The following is a 13,499-nucleotide window of genomic DNA, read 5'->3' as shown; positions in this document are numbered from 1 at the left end:
GTGGATGCATTGGAACGCCCATGCTCTACTCTTGGAATGCCTTCCCAACGCAAGGTAAGGCAAGGAAGCACTATGCATTGCAGGGCGTTCCTTAGTATTTTCAGAACGAAGCAAAGTGGATTTGCGTGGCTTAGTAAATACCTATGAATGATTTTCATCATCATCATCATCAAAGCTTTATTTCGATATACCAAATATCATAAAAGCACATAAAAAATATAAAATCACATTTCATTAGCAAATACATTTTAAAAAGATTATAATAAAAACCATTTATGTTACAATAAATAATTTAAAAAGATAATACATTTTGACAGCTTTGTGAGAATTTAAACATGAAGATAAATTCAGCTAAAATGTAAGTCATCTAATAGCCTTCAGCCTAATCATCCAGGCCCAACTAAGAAATTTGGCCCGGGACTGAGCCACGAAAGTGATGCAACCCTGATGCAAAATCATAGTAAGTCTTCCCCCAAATGTGTGATGGTATGATCCCAAAGGGTCATGTCGTCATTGGCATGTGACGTGACCCCATGCACATGTGAAGGAATACTCAACCTTTGCAACTGCGCATAATACAGATGCGGATACAGAGGCAGAGAGAGCATTAGGAGGTGCAGAGACTGCGCCACTAGATGTGTCATCGCTGGTGAGCGGTGTTGGCTTTGAGAGGCGGCGCTTGCTGCAGGCTCACAAATGTACCATTTGATGTTCCAATCCATGGTTTAGTCTTTTAATTCCAGTGTTTGTGGTTTTCTTTCCTACCAAATACAAATAGCAGCACATCAAAAATATGTGCTGAACTCTCACAGACTTTGACTTACATGCAATCGGCGGATCGTACTCCAACCTACTGAATGCGAAACAGCATCTAATCCATATTTATGTCAAGCAAAATTGAAGCACCTCTGCCTATTTAAACAACACCACTCTACATTCTGGGCCATATGTATCAAGGAACCAATTTGCGATTCTGTAATAGCGATTTTTAAGAAATCGCTATTTCAGAATAACAAAATGGTATGTATCAAGAAAAATGCAATTTTTTAGCGATTTCTTGATATTCCTTAATTGCTTATTCGCAAATTGCGAATTCGCAATTAAGGAATTCTTTCCCATTCATTTCTATGGGCCAGGAGGCCCATAGGAAGGAATGGGAATTTTTTCTCAATTTGCGATTCGCAATTTGCTAATCGCAAATTGAGAATAATTTCAAGGGTGCAGGGGTGTCCAAAGAACACCCTGTTGCACCCCTGAAATAAGCATGGGTGCACATGTGGTGTGTGCGTCACATGGCACTTTGAAAAATGCTGAAATGTGCATTTTTCAAAGAAATCGCAACTTACCACCAACTAGAAGTTGGTGGTAATTTGCGATTCCTTAAGGGCATTTTGGAATTTTTTTTTGCTTAATACATTGCATTTAAGGAATCACAAAATTTACGATTCCTAAAATGCAATCGCAAAATAAGGAATGGCAAATTTTGCGATTCCTTATTTTGCACCCAAATTCTTTCATACATACCATTTTGCGAACCCATTTGGCCTTGATACATATGGCCCTCTGACACTTGTAGTTAGTTTTACCAATGCATGTGAGGAACAGCCAGGGACAAACGAGTCTCGCTCAGTTTTCCTTCCTGCGCGCAGCCTGCTGCTTTCGAGCTGATGGGGGCAGTATGCACCAACTGTTCGCTACGGCGGAAGTGAATGCATCTTTAATAACCGTCTTCGGTTCGGTGTCTGCTTCTTGCAGTTGTGAACAGTGAATACTGATCCAGAGGAACGCACGGGGCTCCTCTCAATGAGTTCTGTGTTGTCTATGCTGCCTATAGGGTGCTGTGGGCTATGTAGCGCCTATTTCTATTTGTACTCGTTTCCTTGGCTGTATTTCTATAGTAAATGATACTGTGTCAGACCAACATGCGTGATTTATATGTGGGAAGAATAATTAGTAAATCCTTATTTTTCTTTTGCCGAATGAGCACTTGTTTTTGCTTTCGAGATTGAATAAATTGAAATCCCATATTTTTTTTCCATTTACCATTTCAATCTTAAAATATAAACCAGAAGAAAAAAAATTACGATTTCCTAGCTTGTTGCACACCATCGGTTTCCCGCCACAATCTCCAGCGGGATTTTTGCTTTTACCATTTTGATGTGTGAGGCATATTTTACACACTAGCATGCCCTCGGAACCAACTGTTAGAATGTTTTAGTGTTTCATATTAGTCGTGTGGGTCCCTTGTGCAGGGGTTTATTCCGAAGTCGCCTCTACGCACATTACCTGAGAGATGTACTGGGAAATTAAATACAGTCCAACCAGGCAACCCCTTTGCTGCAAGCGTCCCTGGGCTCAGCGCTGGCAGGAAGGCAGGCCGCACAAATCTCGGAGCGGGCTAACTCAATTCTGCTTGATCTCTTGTCGGCTGTCAGATAATGGCATGCAGCTCCGCGTGCAGCTTCCTCGCGCAGGGGATCCCCTTCTGGGGAATGCATGCTCACAAAGGAAGAAGGACAAAGGCTACCCACTCGCTCCATGAATAAATATGTGCCTCGTGTGAAAGTGAAGCACCTGGCAGAGCTGGTGCGGTTTCAGTGGCAGCCGCTTCCATTTCAGCTATTTTTTGCTACTGGAAGATTAAAACCAGTGGAGGGCAGGGAGACGTGATCACTATATTTGGGAAAAGCATGGATACTGTTATTAGCCAGCTCCGTTACCATACGACAACGGACTGCGCTTGGGTATTATAGCTAGGAAGGAAGTGTGAATGAGGGAAGGCCCTGCTAGTTTATCTTTTGTAGCCATCTATCTACATTTTGTAATGAATGTCAGAGAGCTGCTGTTTGTGGGCACTTGGGACACAGAAACTCAATTCCACTGGAAAGACATATGGTTCATGACAGAAACAATTGAAGTCAGGATCGTACCTACTGCACACGGGGCGAGACACAATAACTCCGAGCAATTAGATGGGGAGTCATAGCGATAATTATCGAGGCGCTACTGTTTGAACTTGACAAATAAAGCTCACAGCCAATCAATGAGTGAAGTGCTGCAGCAGTACAGTCCAAGGAGCCAGTTTAAGCCGAACTTTGAACCCTGATAGACTAAATAAGGTGGCATTGTTGGTTTTTAATACATATATTTATGATTTGCGATCTCTACATGTAACATGAATGCATTGATAAGGTAATAAGGGAGCTCTCAAGCACAGCAAAGAATTTATTGCACACACGGTGCATAGAAAAAACATTGTACACAAGACAGGGACTTGGTGCACCTTTTTCTTTTTACTTCAAAGTACTCCTGGTTTGCTTGTTCGTTTTTATTCAGGAATTCTTGACCGCAGAGCTTTGGACACGAGGGGGCATATCATCAAGGGGCCGCGATTAAAATATCGCCACTTTTGCATCTGTTTTCTGGCGAAAAGCGGCGATAATTTTATTGCACTATCAGCAAGGACACGCTAGCGTGTGATTCCTTGCCACAGCGCCTGTCTACAGAAGGCCCAACCTCGCAACACTAATTATATGCAAAGTGGGCGTACCATGCTAAAATAACCTGGAAAATGTCGCTAACACAAATATCTCCTATCATCAATCTTGCAGCAAACCTGCGTAGCGATATTAAAAGTAGCGCTAAACGCTCTTATCGCTAGTTTCCTAACACCTGTATCCTATGGGAGGTGGATTATATCAATGAGTCCACCCTGCCCTATCATCAAGGATACGCCTATCGCTGTGCTTTTACCGCTGGATTTCCAGCGATAACCGCACATTTAGCCGCTATCGCTGGATTTTTTATCGCATTGGAGATAAGCGTTGCTGACGATAAATATACTCGCGCTAAGCGCGCTTAGCGATAATTATCGCTGGCTGTTGCTGATATGCCCTGACGGGTATTTAATACATGTATTTATGATCTCTAAATGTAACATGAATGCTTTGATAAGGTAATAAGAGAGCTCTGGAGAACAGCTAAGAATTTATTGTACACACGTCGCATAGAAAAAACATTGTACACATGACAGGGACTTCGTGCACCTTTTTCTTTTTACTTCAAAGTACTACTGGTTTGCTTGTTCGTTTTTATTCGGGGATTAGCGCTACTTTTAATATCGCTACGTGGGTTTGCTGCAAGATTGATAATAGGAGATATTTGTGTTAGTAACATTTTCCAGGTTATTTTAGTACGGTATGCCCACTTTGCATATAAGTAGCGTTACGAGGTTGGCATTATGTAGACGGGCACTGAGGCAAGGAATCACGCGATAGCGTGTCCTTGCTGATAGTGCGATAAAATTATCGCTGCTTTTCGCCCAAAAACGGACGCTGAAGCAGTAATATTTTTATTGCGGCCCCTTGATGATATGCCCGAGGTTTGTTTAGTATTAGCGCTTGGTTTCTGGAGAAAAGGACAGCAGCCTTCCAGTTTGAGAGCACAAAAAAAAGCTGTCCAGGTAAAGGGTACCAAGGCCTATAAAGGGCCCGGGCCACAACCTCTATTTCCTATTTACCAGACCCAGAATTAAAACTTCAGCCACACCAACCACTTTGCTCATAACCTGTAGAAATCTAAATATATACAGATCCCCCTCCCCCAGACTGTCAAGGAACCCTCCCCTTTAACACACTTATCAGACAACGTAGCAGGTGTAATCATTATAGATCTCATCACTTGGCAGGGATAGTAGGGAAGGTAGACCCTGGTCTAGAGGCATAATCACAACTGGAATAATGCATAAAGACCTCTGTGGAGAGCAGTCTGTGTGTATAATGTAGCCAAAACCCCCATATGCGAAGACATTACCCCCTGCATTTAGAGGGATATCTAAAATGCTTTCCTATTTAGGAAGCTTGTATTGCAAGTCCCCTAGGATGGTTACTCCATGACTCTACCAGAGATGAAGGTCTGCAACACGTGCATCTCCTTTCATGAATTAAAATACTTTCTCCATAGTTTGACTCTGACTTGACCGGCGGCTGTTGCCAGCTAAACATAGTTATGGAGTGCAAGCCTTCCTCCTACCGGATAGATGTCTTGCTGTCCCTTACTGATAAAATTCTGGTAAAATTAATCTTTCACTACTGGGACACCTCACTTTTTCCTCTGACTGTGAGAGTTATGCAGTTTGCGTGTTGTGATTGCATGGGCGCTTGGGGTACCTCTTGTTGGGGGTTCTTATATCAGTGTGTAGCCCCATGATGATGGGTTTAATTGAAGACAATTGTTGACCTTTTTTTTAATATTGTTTCCCTTTGTACTCCAGCATGTGTCTGCTTCTGTTTTTTCATATCCTGTTTTCAACTCAGTAAAATGAGTTGCAGCTATAATAACAATCTTCGATTGTCTGAGCCCTGTCTGAAGTCAGTTAACATATTCCACAAATACTAAGGGGTGCCTCAAATCACCATGGATTCTGAGGTACCCCACATATTATGGTATATCTTGTCACCACGACATTAAACTGTACATAAAGAGGATGCACTTGAATTTTCAAGTTTTTTTCGGCATCTAAGTAGCTGGTAGAATTGGCACAAACTGCAAGAACATTGACATTGAAGACAGGCCTGAGGCAAATCTATCAGTTCACCTTAAACTTTTGCAATGCTCTGTACAACGACACTATAGTTGTTGCCTTCCTCTGGAGCTACAGACTGTGACTAGGTCCAAGAAAGAATATTATTGTTTCTACAACTCGAGGAAAAGGAGGTAGAATGTCACAAGCGTGAAGAACAATTAAAAATTCAAATTTGAAAACCTCAATGTCCAACATCTTAGCAGTTACTTGAAAAAGGAATAGTTTGTATTGGGTAATTGTAGTTAGAGACTGACATGTGAATGGTCTCTGGATGTCATTCCCGACAGGATTATGAGTCCTCACTCTCCTAGTGTGGCACACTTCTTCATCAGATCCCCCATTCAGCAATGATAGCATCCTGATCAGGCCATGCTTTCTTTCTGAGTTTCTTGATGATAGGTAAAGGGAGTTGCATTGATTGATTTTGTATGCCTATCAAGATAAACTGTAAATATTCAACACTGTGGGTAAAGACAGCACATTAGTCCAATGTGCCTTTATTACTACATCCTCAACTACAAGACTGAAAAAAGGAATGTCATAAGCAGATCAGTTACTCAGGACCTGCTTATCATGGGTGTCGACACATTTCAGCATCTTTGTAGGATATGAAACTTTCATCAGGTCTTGTTAGATACAAACACAGGGAACGCCAAGGTCTCTTGTAAGTTTGAGTTACAAATGATGATATGGGGCTCAAAGAGCCAGTCTCCCAGCCCTAAAGTATCAGGTTATGAGTCAGGGCCAGCCTCTCCCACCAGCACAGCCACATACTGTTCATCATCCTGCCAGGAATTACCTTCCCAGAACATGTGCAGGTAGTTGTCTAACAGCACTTCTCCAATACGCAAGCAAATTGTTACTTTTTTCATGTAACATTTTCATTCTAACCGCTTAACTTAGGGAAGAGATCCAATCTGTCTCCCTCTATTGGAGAAATTCTTCTCTCTGGATTTCTATATCAACTACATAACACCTTGCTGTGAGGCGCTATTGCCTATGAGAGGAGCTTGTGCCAGAATTCCAGTGATGCTGTCACTGCTCAGTTGGGCCAGCAAGAGCTGGTGAATGTTTATCTCCCCCTTTTCTTACTGTCTACCTTCAAGATAGGTCTCCTTATATAGTGACAAGGCTGCAACAGCAAGAGAAAAGCGCTGAACCAATGGAGTTAGCAGCTTTCTTTTTTTGTGGGTTGCTCTATGTGCTCTTCTTCTCTCCTATAACCTATTATTTTACCCCACCACTGTGTGATCCCAGTGGATCATTCTGTGCTCCCACTGCCTGATTCACTTGGAGCAGCACTACTGTACATGCTGCCTCATGCTCCGCTGACTCCCAAATGCAATCATTTGCAATTTCTGATGCATCCCTTTGCCGGGTTCCTCAGAAAGGGTAATTATTGGGGTTACTGGGCCACAGGCTCTTTAAAAGAGAGCTCAGGGTCCTTAGGAAGCAGCAATCAAAATCTGCAAAAGACTGTGGGAGACCCTTAAGCAACTTTGACTTTCTAAGTAGACACGTGATTCTAGGCATGGTGCAGCACAGTTATCAAAGTAATTATAAAATAAAAATATCCAGCAATAGTTATGTGCTCACACTATTTTTAATAATATCGCATATATCTTAAATAAACTTACAGTACTAACAACTCAAAGCCATTGAAAGCCCAAAACACAATGCTAATCAAACTACTAAATGGAGTACTAAAGGCAATACTGTAATGATAGTGAGTTGTTAACAAAATAAGGAGAAGGGTCATCATATGGTGTATGGGATAGCAACTTGAGCAGATGTAAACACAATACAGTAATGAAAATGGGGCTGTATGACTAAGTTCACTATGCAAGATATGAGATAAGTTCTAATGTTTGTGATATTCTATTGCTCGCACAGCCTAAAATATACTTAAAAAGGAAAAGACAGAGACACAATTTATGGGGTATGGATTAAGATTAAGATAAGAACTTGAGTGCAGGTTGAACGTTATTTTAACTCTGAGACCTAGCGGTAATATTCATTACTTTTGTTTCTTCGTTTATTTTGCGGCAAAAGTTAATATTTTAATTGCGACTAACTACTCCTAAATTCAATTTTAAATCACCAAGGGCCAGATGTAGGTAGGCATTTACCGGTCAGTAACGGCTGAATTCGGCCGTTACCGACCGGTAAATGGAATTTGAGATGTAGGGGGCATATTTTTACAGAATCGGTAAATTTACCGATCGGTAAATTTACCGATTCTGTAAAATACCGAATCGGTATTTTTACCGATTCGGTAAATTTGAATTGTAGGTGGGACTCTTCTGAGTCCCACAAGCCTTACAGAATCGGTATTTTACCATAAAATTCAATTTGATGGTAAAATACCGATTCCGGTGTGCATGCACATGTGTACATGCACACCTGTGCCATATGACAGGCAGACCTGCCCTTAGGGCAGGTATGCCTGCCACATGGCACCCGAACCTGTTTTGGGGGTGCTAGAGGGTGTCAAAGTGACACCCCCTGCACCCTTGTGAAATTCGGTATTTACCGATTCGGTAAATACCGAATCGGTAATGCCCATTCATTCCTAAGGGCTTCAAAGCCCATAGGAATGAATGGGATTTACCGTTCGATATTTACCGAATCGGTAAATACCGACTTTTACAGATTCAGTAAATCCACATCTGGATTTACCTACATTTCCCTCCTTATATTTTACCGATTCATAAATACCGAATCGGTAAAATTCGGTATTTATGAGTCGGTAAAATATATTTACCTACATCTGGCCCTTACTTCCTTAAATAGTGTGAGAACACATTGGCACTCTGCAGTCTCCGCGGTCCACCGCCAGTCATTAGCGGACTGTTTGTTGTGCAGGGAGACTCCGGGGAACAGCTCCATTCAAGGTGACTCACTTCCGGGTAGGGCCATTGACAGCCGCCATCTTGGTGGGTTAGCGGTCTAGCATCTCCGCTCCCAACCAGGCCCAGGCACTATAAGACCAGCAAAAGACGCAAGCGTGCAATTGATTAAGATAAGAACTTGAGTGCAGGTTGAATGTAATTTTAACTCTGAGACCTAGCGCAGACCTAGCGGTAATATTTATTACTTTTTTTTGTTTGTTTATTATGCGGCAAAAGTTAATATTTTAATTGTGACAAACTACTCCTAAATTCAATTTTAAATCACTTACTTTCAAGAATAGTGTGAGAACACCTTGCTGCCCTGCAGTCTCCCCGGTCCGCCCCCAGTCATTAGTGGACTGTTTGTTGTGGAGGGAGACTCAGGGGAACAGCTCCATTCAAGGTGACTCACTTCCGGGTAAGGCCATTGACAGCCGCCATCTTGGTGGGTCAGCGGTCTAGCATCTCTGCTCCCAACCAGGCCCAGGCACTATAAGACCAGCACATGGCGCGAGCGCGCAATTGATTAAGATAAGAACTTGAGTGCAGGTTGAACGTTATTTTAACTCTGAGACCTGGCGCAGACCTAGCGGTAATATACATCACTTTTTTTCTTAGTTTATTTGGCATCTCCTCTCCCAACCAGGCCCAGGCACTATAAGACCAGCAAATGGCGCAAACGCTTGCAGCGGGCGCGCCTTTGGCGCGCCAAAGCCAAGGCCGTCTGCACCTGTCTGCGCCTCGACCGGGCCCAGGGGCGGTACCCCTGGACCTTCTAGCTCTCAAAAAATAACATCAAATAAAAATGTAATAACTTACGTAAGAACACAACTCATGGATTTAAACAATTCCATTAACAATTATCACTGTATTCATTTTAGCCTGGACGTTTTTATTAATAGAACATCTGCCAGATGTCCCAACTGTTCGCTTAAATTGACCCCTACCACTCTGTTCATACACCCTAGTGAACATTCGTCTCACATTAATTCAAATCTCATCTATTTTGTGCTCATAAATGCTCGTTCCCTTCCCAAGCACAAAATTGAAATACATGAATTACTAACCAATTACAAGCTCGCTCTCGCTTTCGTAACTGAAACGTGGGGTGATTTTTCCGCAGGTCCTGACTTCTGTGCTGACACCCCAGAAGGATATTGTGTATTTTGACAGGATAGACTCTCAAAAAAGGGCGGTGGGTTGGCGATCATTTATCGAGATACATTTACAATAAAAACCAAAATAATTAACTAATCGGTCTGCCAAGCACTGACCTTCTCTATCACTCTTTCCAACACCCAATCATTTAGAGGAATCCTGATCTATCGTCCACCAGGTCCTCGAGCGGTTTTTCTTAAAAATCTACATAACCTTATGGAACCAATGGCAGGAACTACCCGATTATACCATCTTAGGAGACTTTAATTTTCATTTAGAATCCTTGCAGGATAAGGAATCCTCTTCCCTTATAACAGCTCTACTGTCAGCAGATCTACACCAGCTAGTTACAACACCTACTCATACAGCAGGCCATACCCTTGATGGATTATTTACTAGTAATACTAATATCTCTATATCCTCTGTTCTGCCCCTTACCTGGTCTGATCACTCCACAATAATCTACCCTATTCAGATGACAAACTCTAAGCCAAGGTACACTATCCCTTGTACCTCGAAACATGTTAGAGCATGGAAGAATACTGACATTCATCTTTTGCAAAAAACGCTTTCCTCTACCCAACAGGAAGTTACAGTAGACCCTGATATAGCGGCGAATAACTATTCCTCAAGGCTAATAATGCATTCAGTACAACAGTACCAGTTAAAAATGTTTTCACTAATCGAAATGCCCCTCCAGCCCCCTGGTTTTCAGAGGCTTTAGACTTGAAAAACAACGGTGCAGAAATCTAGAGAGAAAATGGCGTGAGATTTATACAAAGACTCATTGACCAAATATAAACATCTTATTGTGGCTGAAAAAAGCAAATTTTATAGAACACAAATAGAGTTGTCCCAAAATTCCACCAAACAGCTATTTCAGGTGGTAACCAAACTTTCTAATACACCTACAAGTACAGTATTGGATGTGTCACCTGCCCTTTGCAACTCTCTTGCTAATTTCTTTGAAGATAAAGTTCTTCAGATTTACTCAAACTTTTCTATGCAAGTCAAGTCAGATCCCCCTTATCTTAAATAGTTTAGCCAATACCCCAGCCACGGGTTTGGCAGAATTTAGTCAGGTCTCATCTGAGCAAGTAAGAGAGCTTATTCTCTCCATCAAATCAGGATCCCCTCTTGATCCTTGTCCTGCTTCAATGTTGAAAGTTATTCCGGAGCACATAGTTCCTTTTCTTACTAACATCTTTAATTTAATGTTTCACACCGGTGCGTATCCTTCGATTGGGAAAAAGACCATCTTTAAACCCCTACTAAAAAAAGCCAACTTGGATCCCACATAACCTAAAAACTATAGGCCTACTTCTTGTCTTCCTTTCCCATCAAAGATCATCAAAAAATAATGAATGTTCAATTATCTCAATTCATTCATCACAATAATCTTTTAGATGCCACTCAATTTGGGTTTAGGAAAGGTCATGGGACGAAGACAGCCCTCTTTAAGGCATCCGATGAGATGAGGATGATATTAGATCACGGCGGTGCGGCGGTCCTTATTTTACTGGATTTGTCCGTGGCATTTGACACGGTTGATCGTTCCATTCTTATCGACCGTGTCTCGGCCATGGGCATTGGACACAAGGCCAAAATGCTATTAACCTGCTTTCTCGCCAATCGTACTCAATCAGTTAAACTTAGCGAATGCTATTCTCATGTGTTTCTCTTCCTTGTGGTGTGCTACGAGGATCCTCCATTAGTCCGACCTTATTTAATATCTACGTGTCGGACCTGGCCGGGATCATTAACGATCTTGGGATGAGAATAACCTCATACGCCGACGACACCCAATTGGTGTTGGCGGTACACAATGATGGAATGCAAGTGGCGGCCAGCTTTCAGGAGGGAATGTTAGCTATCAGCTCCTGGATGGCAGGTAACTGCTTACTGTGGAACTCCGATAAAACGGAAGTGATGACTTTTGGCAGTTTATCACCTGGTTGGTCCTCTGTTTGGTAGCCAACCGATTTAGGACCTCCGCCTCCACCTACTCACTAAGGTCAGGAATCTTGGTGTCATGTTCGAAGACAAGCTCTCGTTCATTCACCATGCGAATGCGGTTGTTTCCTCATCCTTCTATATTCTTAGAATGATAAGGAAGCTTCTTCCTTTCCTTCCTCCTAGTGCAGAAAAGACTCTCATGTGTACGCTGGTTATGTCGAAGATCGACTATTGTAATGGCCTCTTTCTAAAGGCTCAGGAGAGAGTTTTAAATAAACTGCAATTAGTTACGAATTCATGAATGCTTTCTGGTACACCTACATGTGAATCAATTTCCCCAGTCATTCGCCAATTACATTGGCTACCAATCAGAAGTCGAACCAAATTCAAGGCACTGTGTATAACATGTAAAGCAATCAACAACTCTGGACCAGAGATCTTGAAAAAAGCACTTTGCCTGTATATACCCACCAGAACCCTTCGCTCTTCTTCAGCTCGCTGCCTAACCATTTCACGCACAAAGAAATCATCATGGGGAGACAGATCTTTCATAGTTGCAACCGCTAGACTGTGGACTACCCTCCCTTTACACATCAAGGCCAGCCCATCCCTCCTGACATTCGGGAAGCTGGTAAAAATGTGGCCTTTCAATCAGTAAGCTCTCCTCTCAACCTATGTTCTTTATCTTTCAGCGCCGAGACACCACCGGGTATTTGTGCGCTATAAAAATTGCACAAATAAATAAATAAATAAAATAAAATAAATGGATACAAAATTACAATATCCCCAAACAACAAATGTTGGAAAACTGTATAGATAAGAACACTGTTGCTCAAAATCAAGAGCTGTAAGCTTCCCGCCGAAATGCAATACTTTGAATCTTTTAATTTATTTAAAAGATATTTGCACACTAAGGACCGGATTACGATGCTGGTCGGACCGGCCGTCTGGCCGCCGTCTTCGTGGGCCCTTTCCGATCGCCGAGCCTGGGAAGTTTTCCCCGCTGTATTTTGATGCAACCACTGCTACCGCAATGGTTGCATCTACAGTGGAGCACATATCCCCGAATATGTTCCTGCAAATGCTTACAAAATCACAGAAAACATATCAGTTGTACACAAATGCATGACATATGTGGGGATATGCCTTGTGCACTATGTACCCCATTGCTGGAGAGTGGTGGAATGTGCACAGAGTAAGTCTATAGGGATACATACTGCATAAGGACTTACCTGGATTTCGGTGCCCATTGGATTGCGGTCATGGGGGTGCAGCTGCACAGGTATAGGGGAGACCTGGAGGAAGGGATCCACTACAGAGACTGCTGGAGAGAAGCAGAGATGGGTGAGTATGCACCCTATATCCATTGTTTCTGATTACTCGAAGCAGTCGCTCAGACCGCTACAGTCGGGTCATCAGAAACCTACATCGTAATTCGGACGGCAGTAGGAGATCCCTGAACTGCTCTTGGGTTGCTGTTTTTCTCCCACCGTCATCTTAGCAGTTGGAGAAAGGCTGTCAGAGTCAGCAGTCTTTCATCGATCGGTCAGAGCACAGGGTGCATGCATCATAATCCACCGGTCGGATCGACTGCTTCTGACAAGACTGTGGCGGGATGACCACCTCCAGCAAGACTGCAGAAGTCGGTCTGACCGGCATCGTAATTAGGCCTTTAGTGTTGTTAACATTTGAATACTTCTCCAGGAAGTATGCACAGTAGTACTGGCACTGTCAATATTACATTCAAGCCAAAGAGAAAGTGTCTCAGAGTTTGTGCATGCACATGGGGGATTACTGAACGATGCCAATCTCAAGGTTCTGTGAGGCAGATAATGGCAACAGCTCAAAATTACACAGGCCCTACAACAGATGACAAAGGTCCCTGGATAGCTGGTTGGCCATCTAGATGT

The sequence above is a fragment of the Lissotriton helveticus genome, chromosome 4_1 (assembly GCF_964261635.1).
Source record: "Lissotriton helveticus chromosome 4_1, aLisHel1.1, whole genome shotgun sequence".
NCBI lineage: Eukaryota > Metazoa > Chordata > Amphibia > Caudata > Salamandridae > Lissotriton > Lissotriton helveticus.
This window is presented reverse-complemented; position numbering follows the sequence as displayed.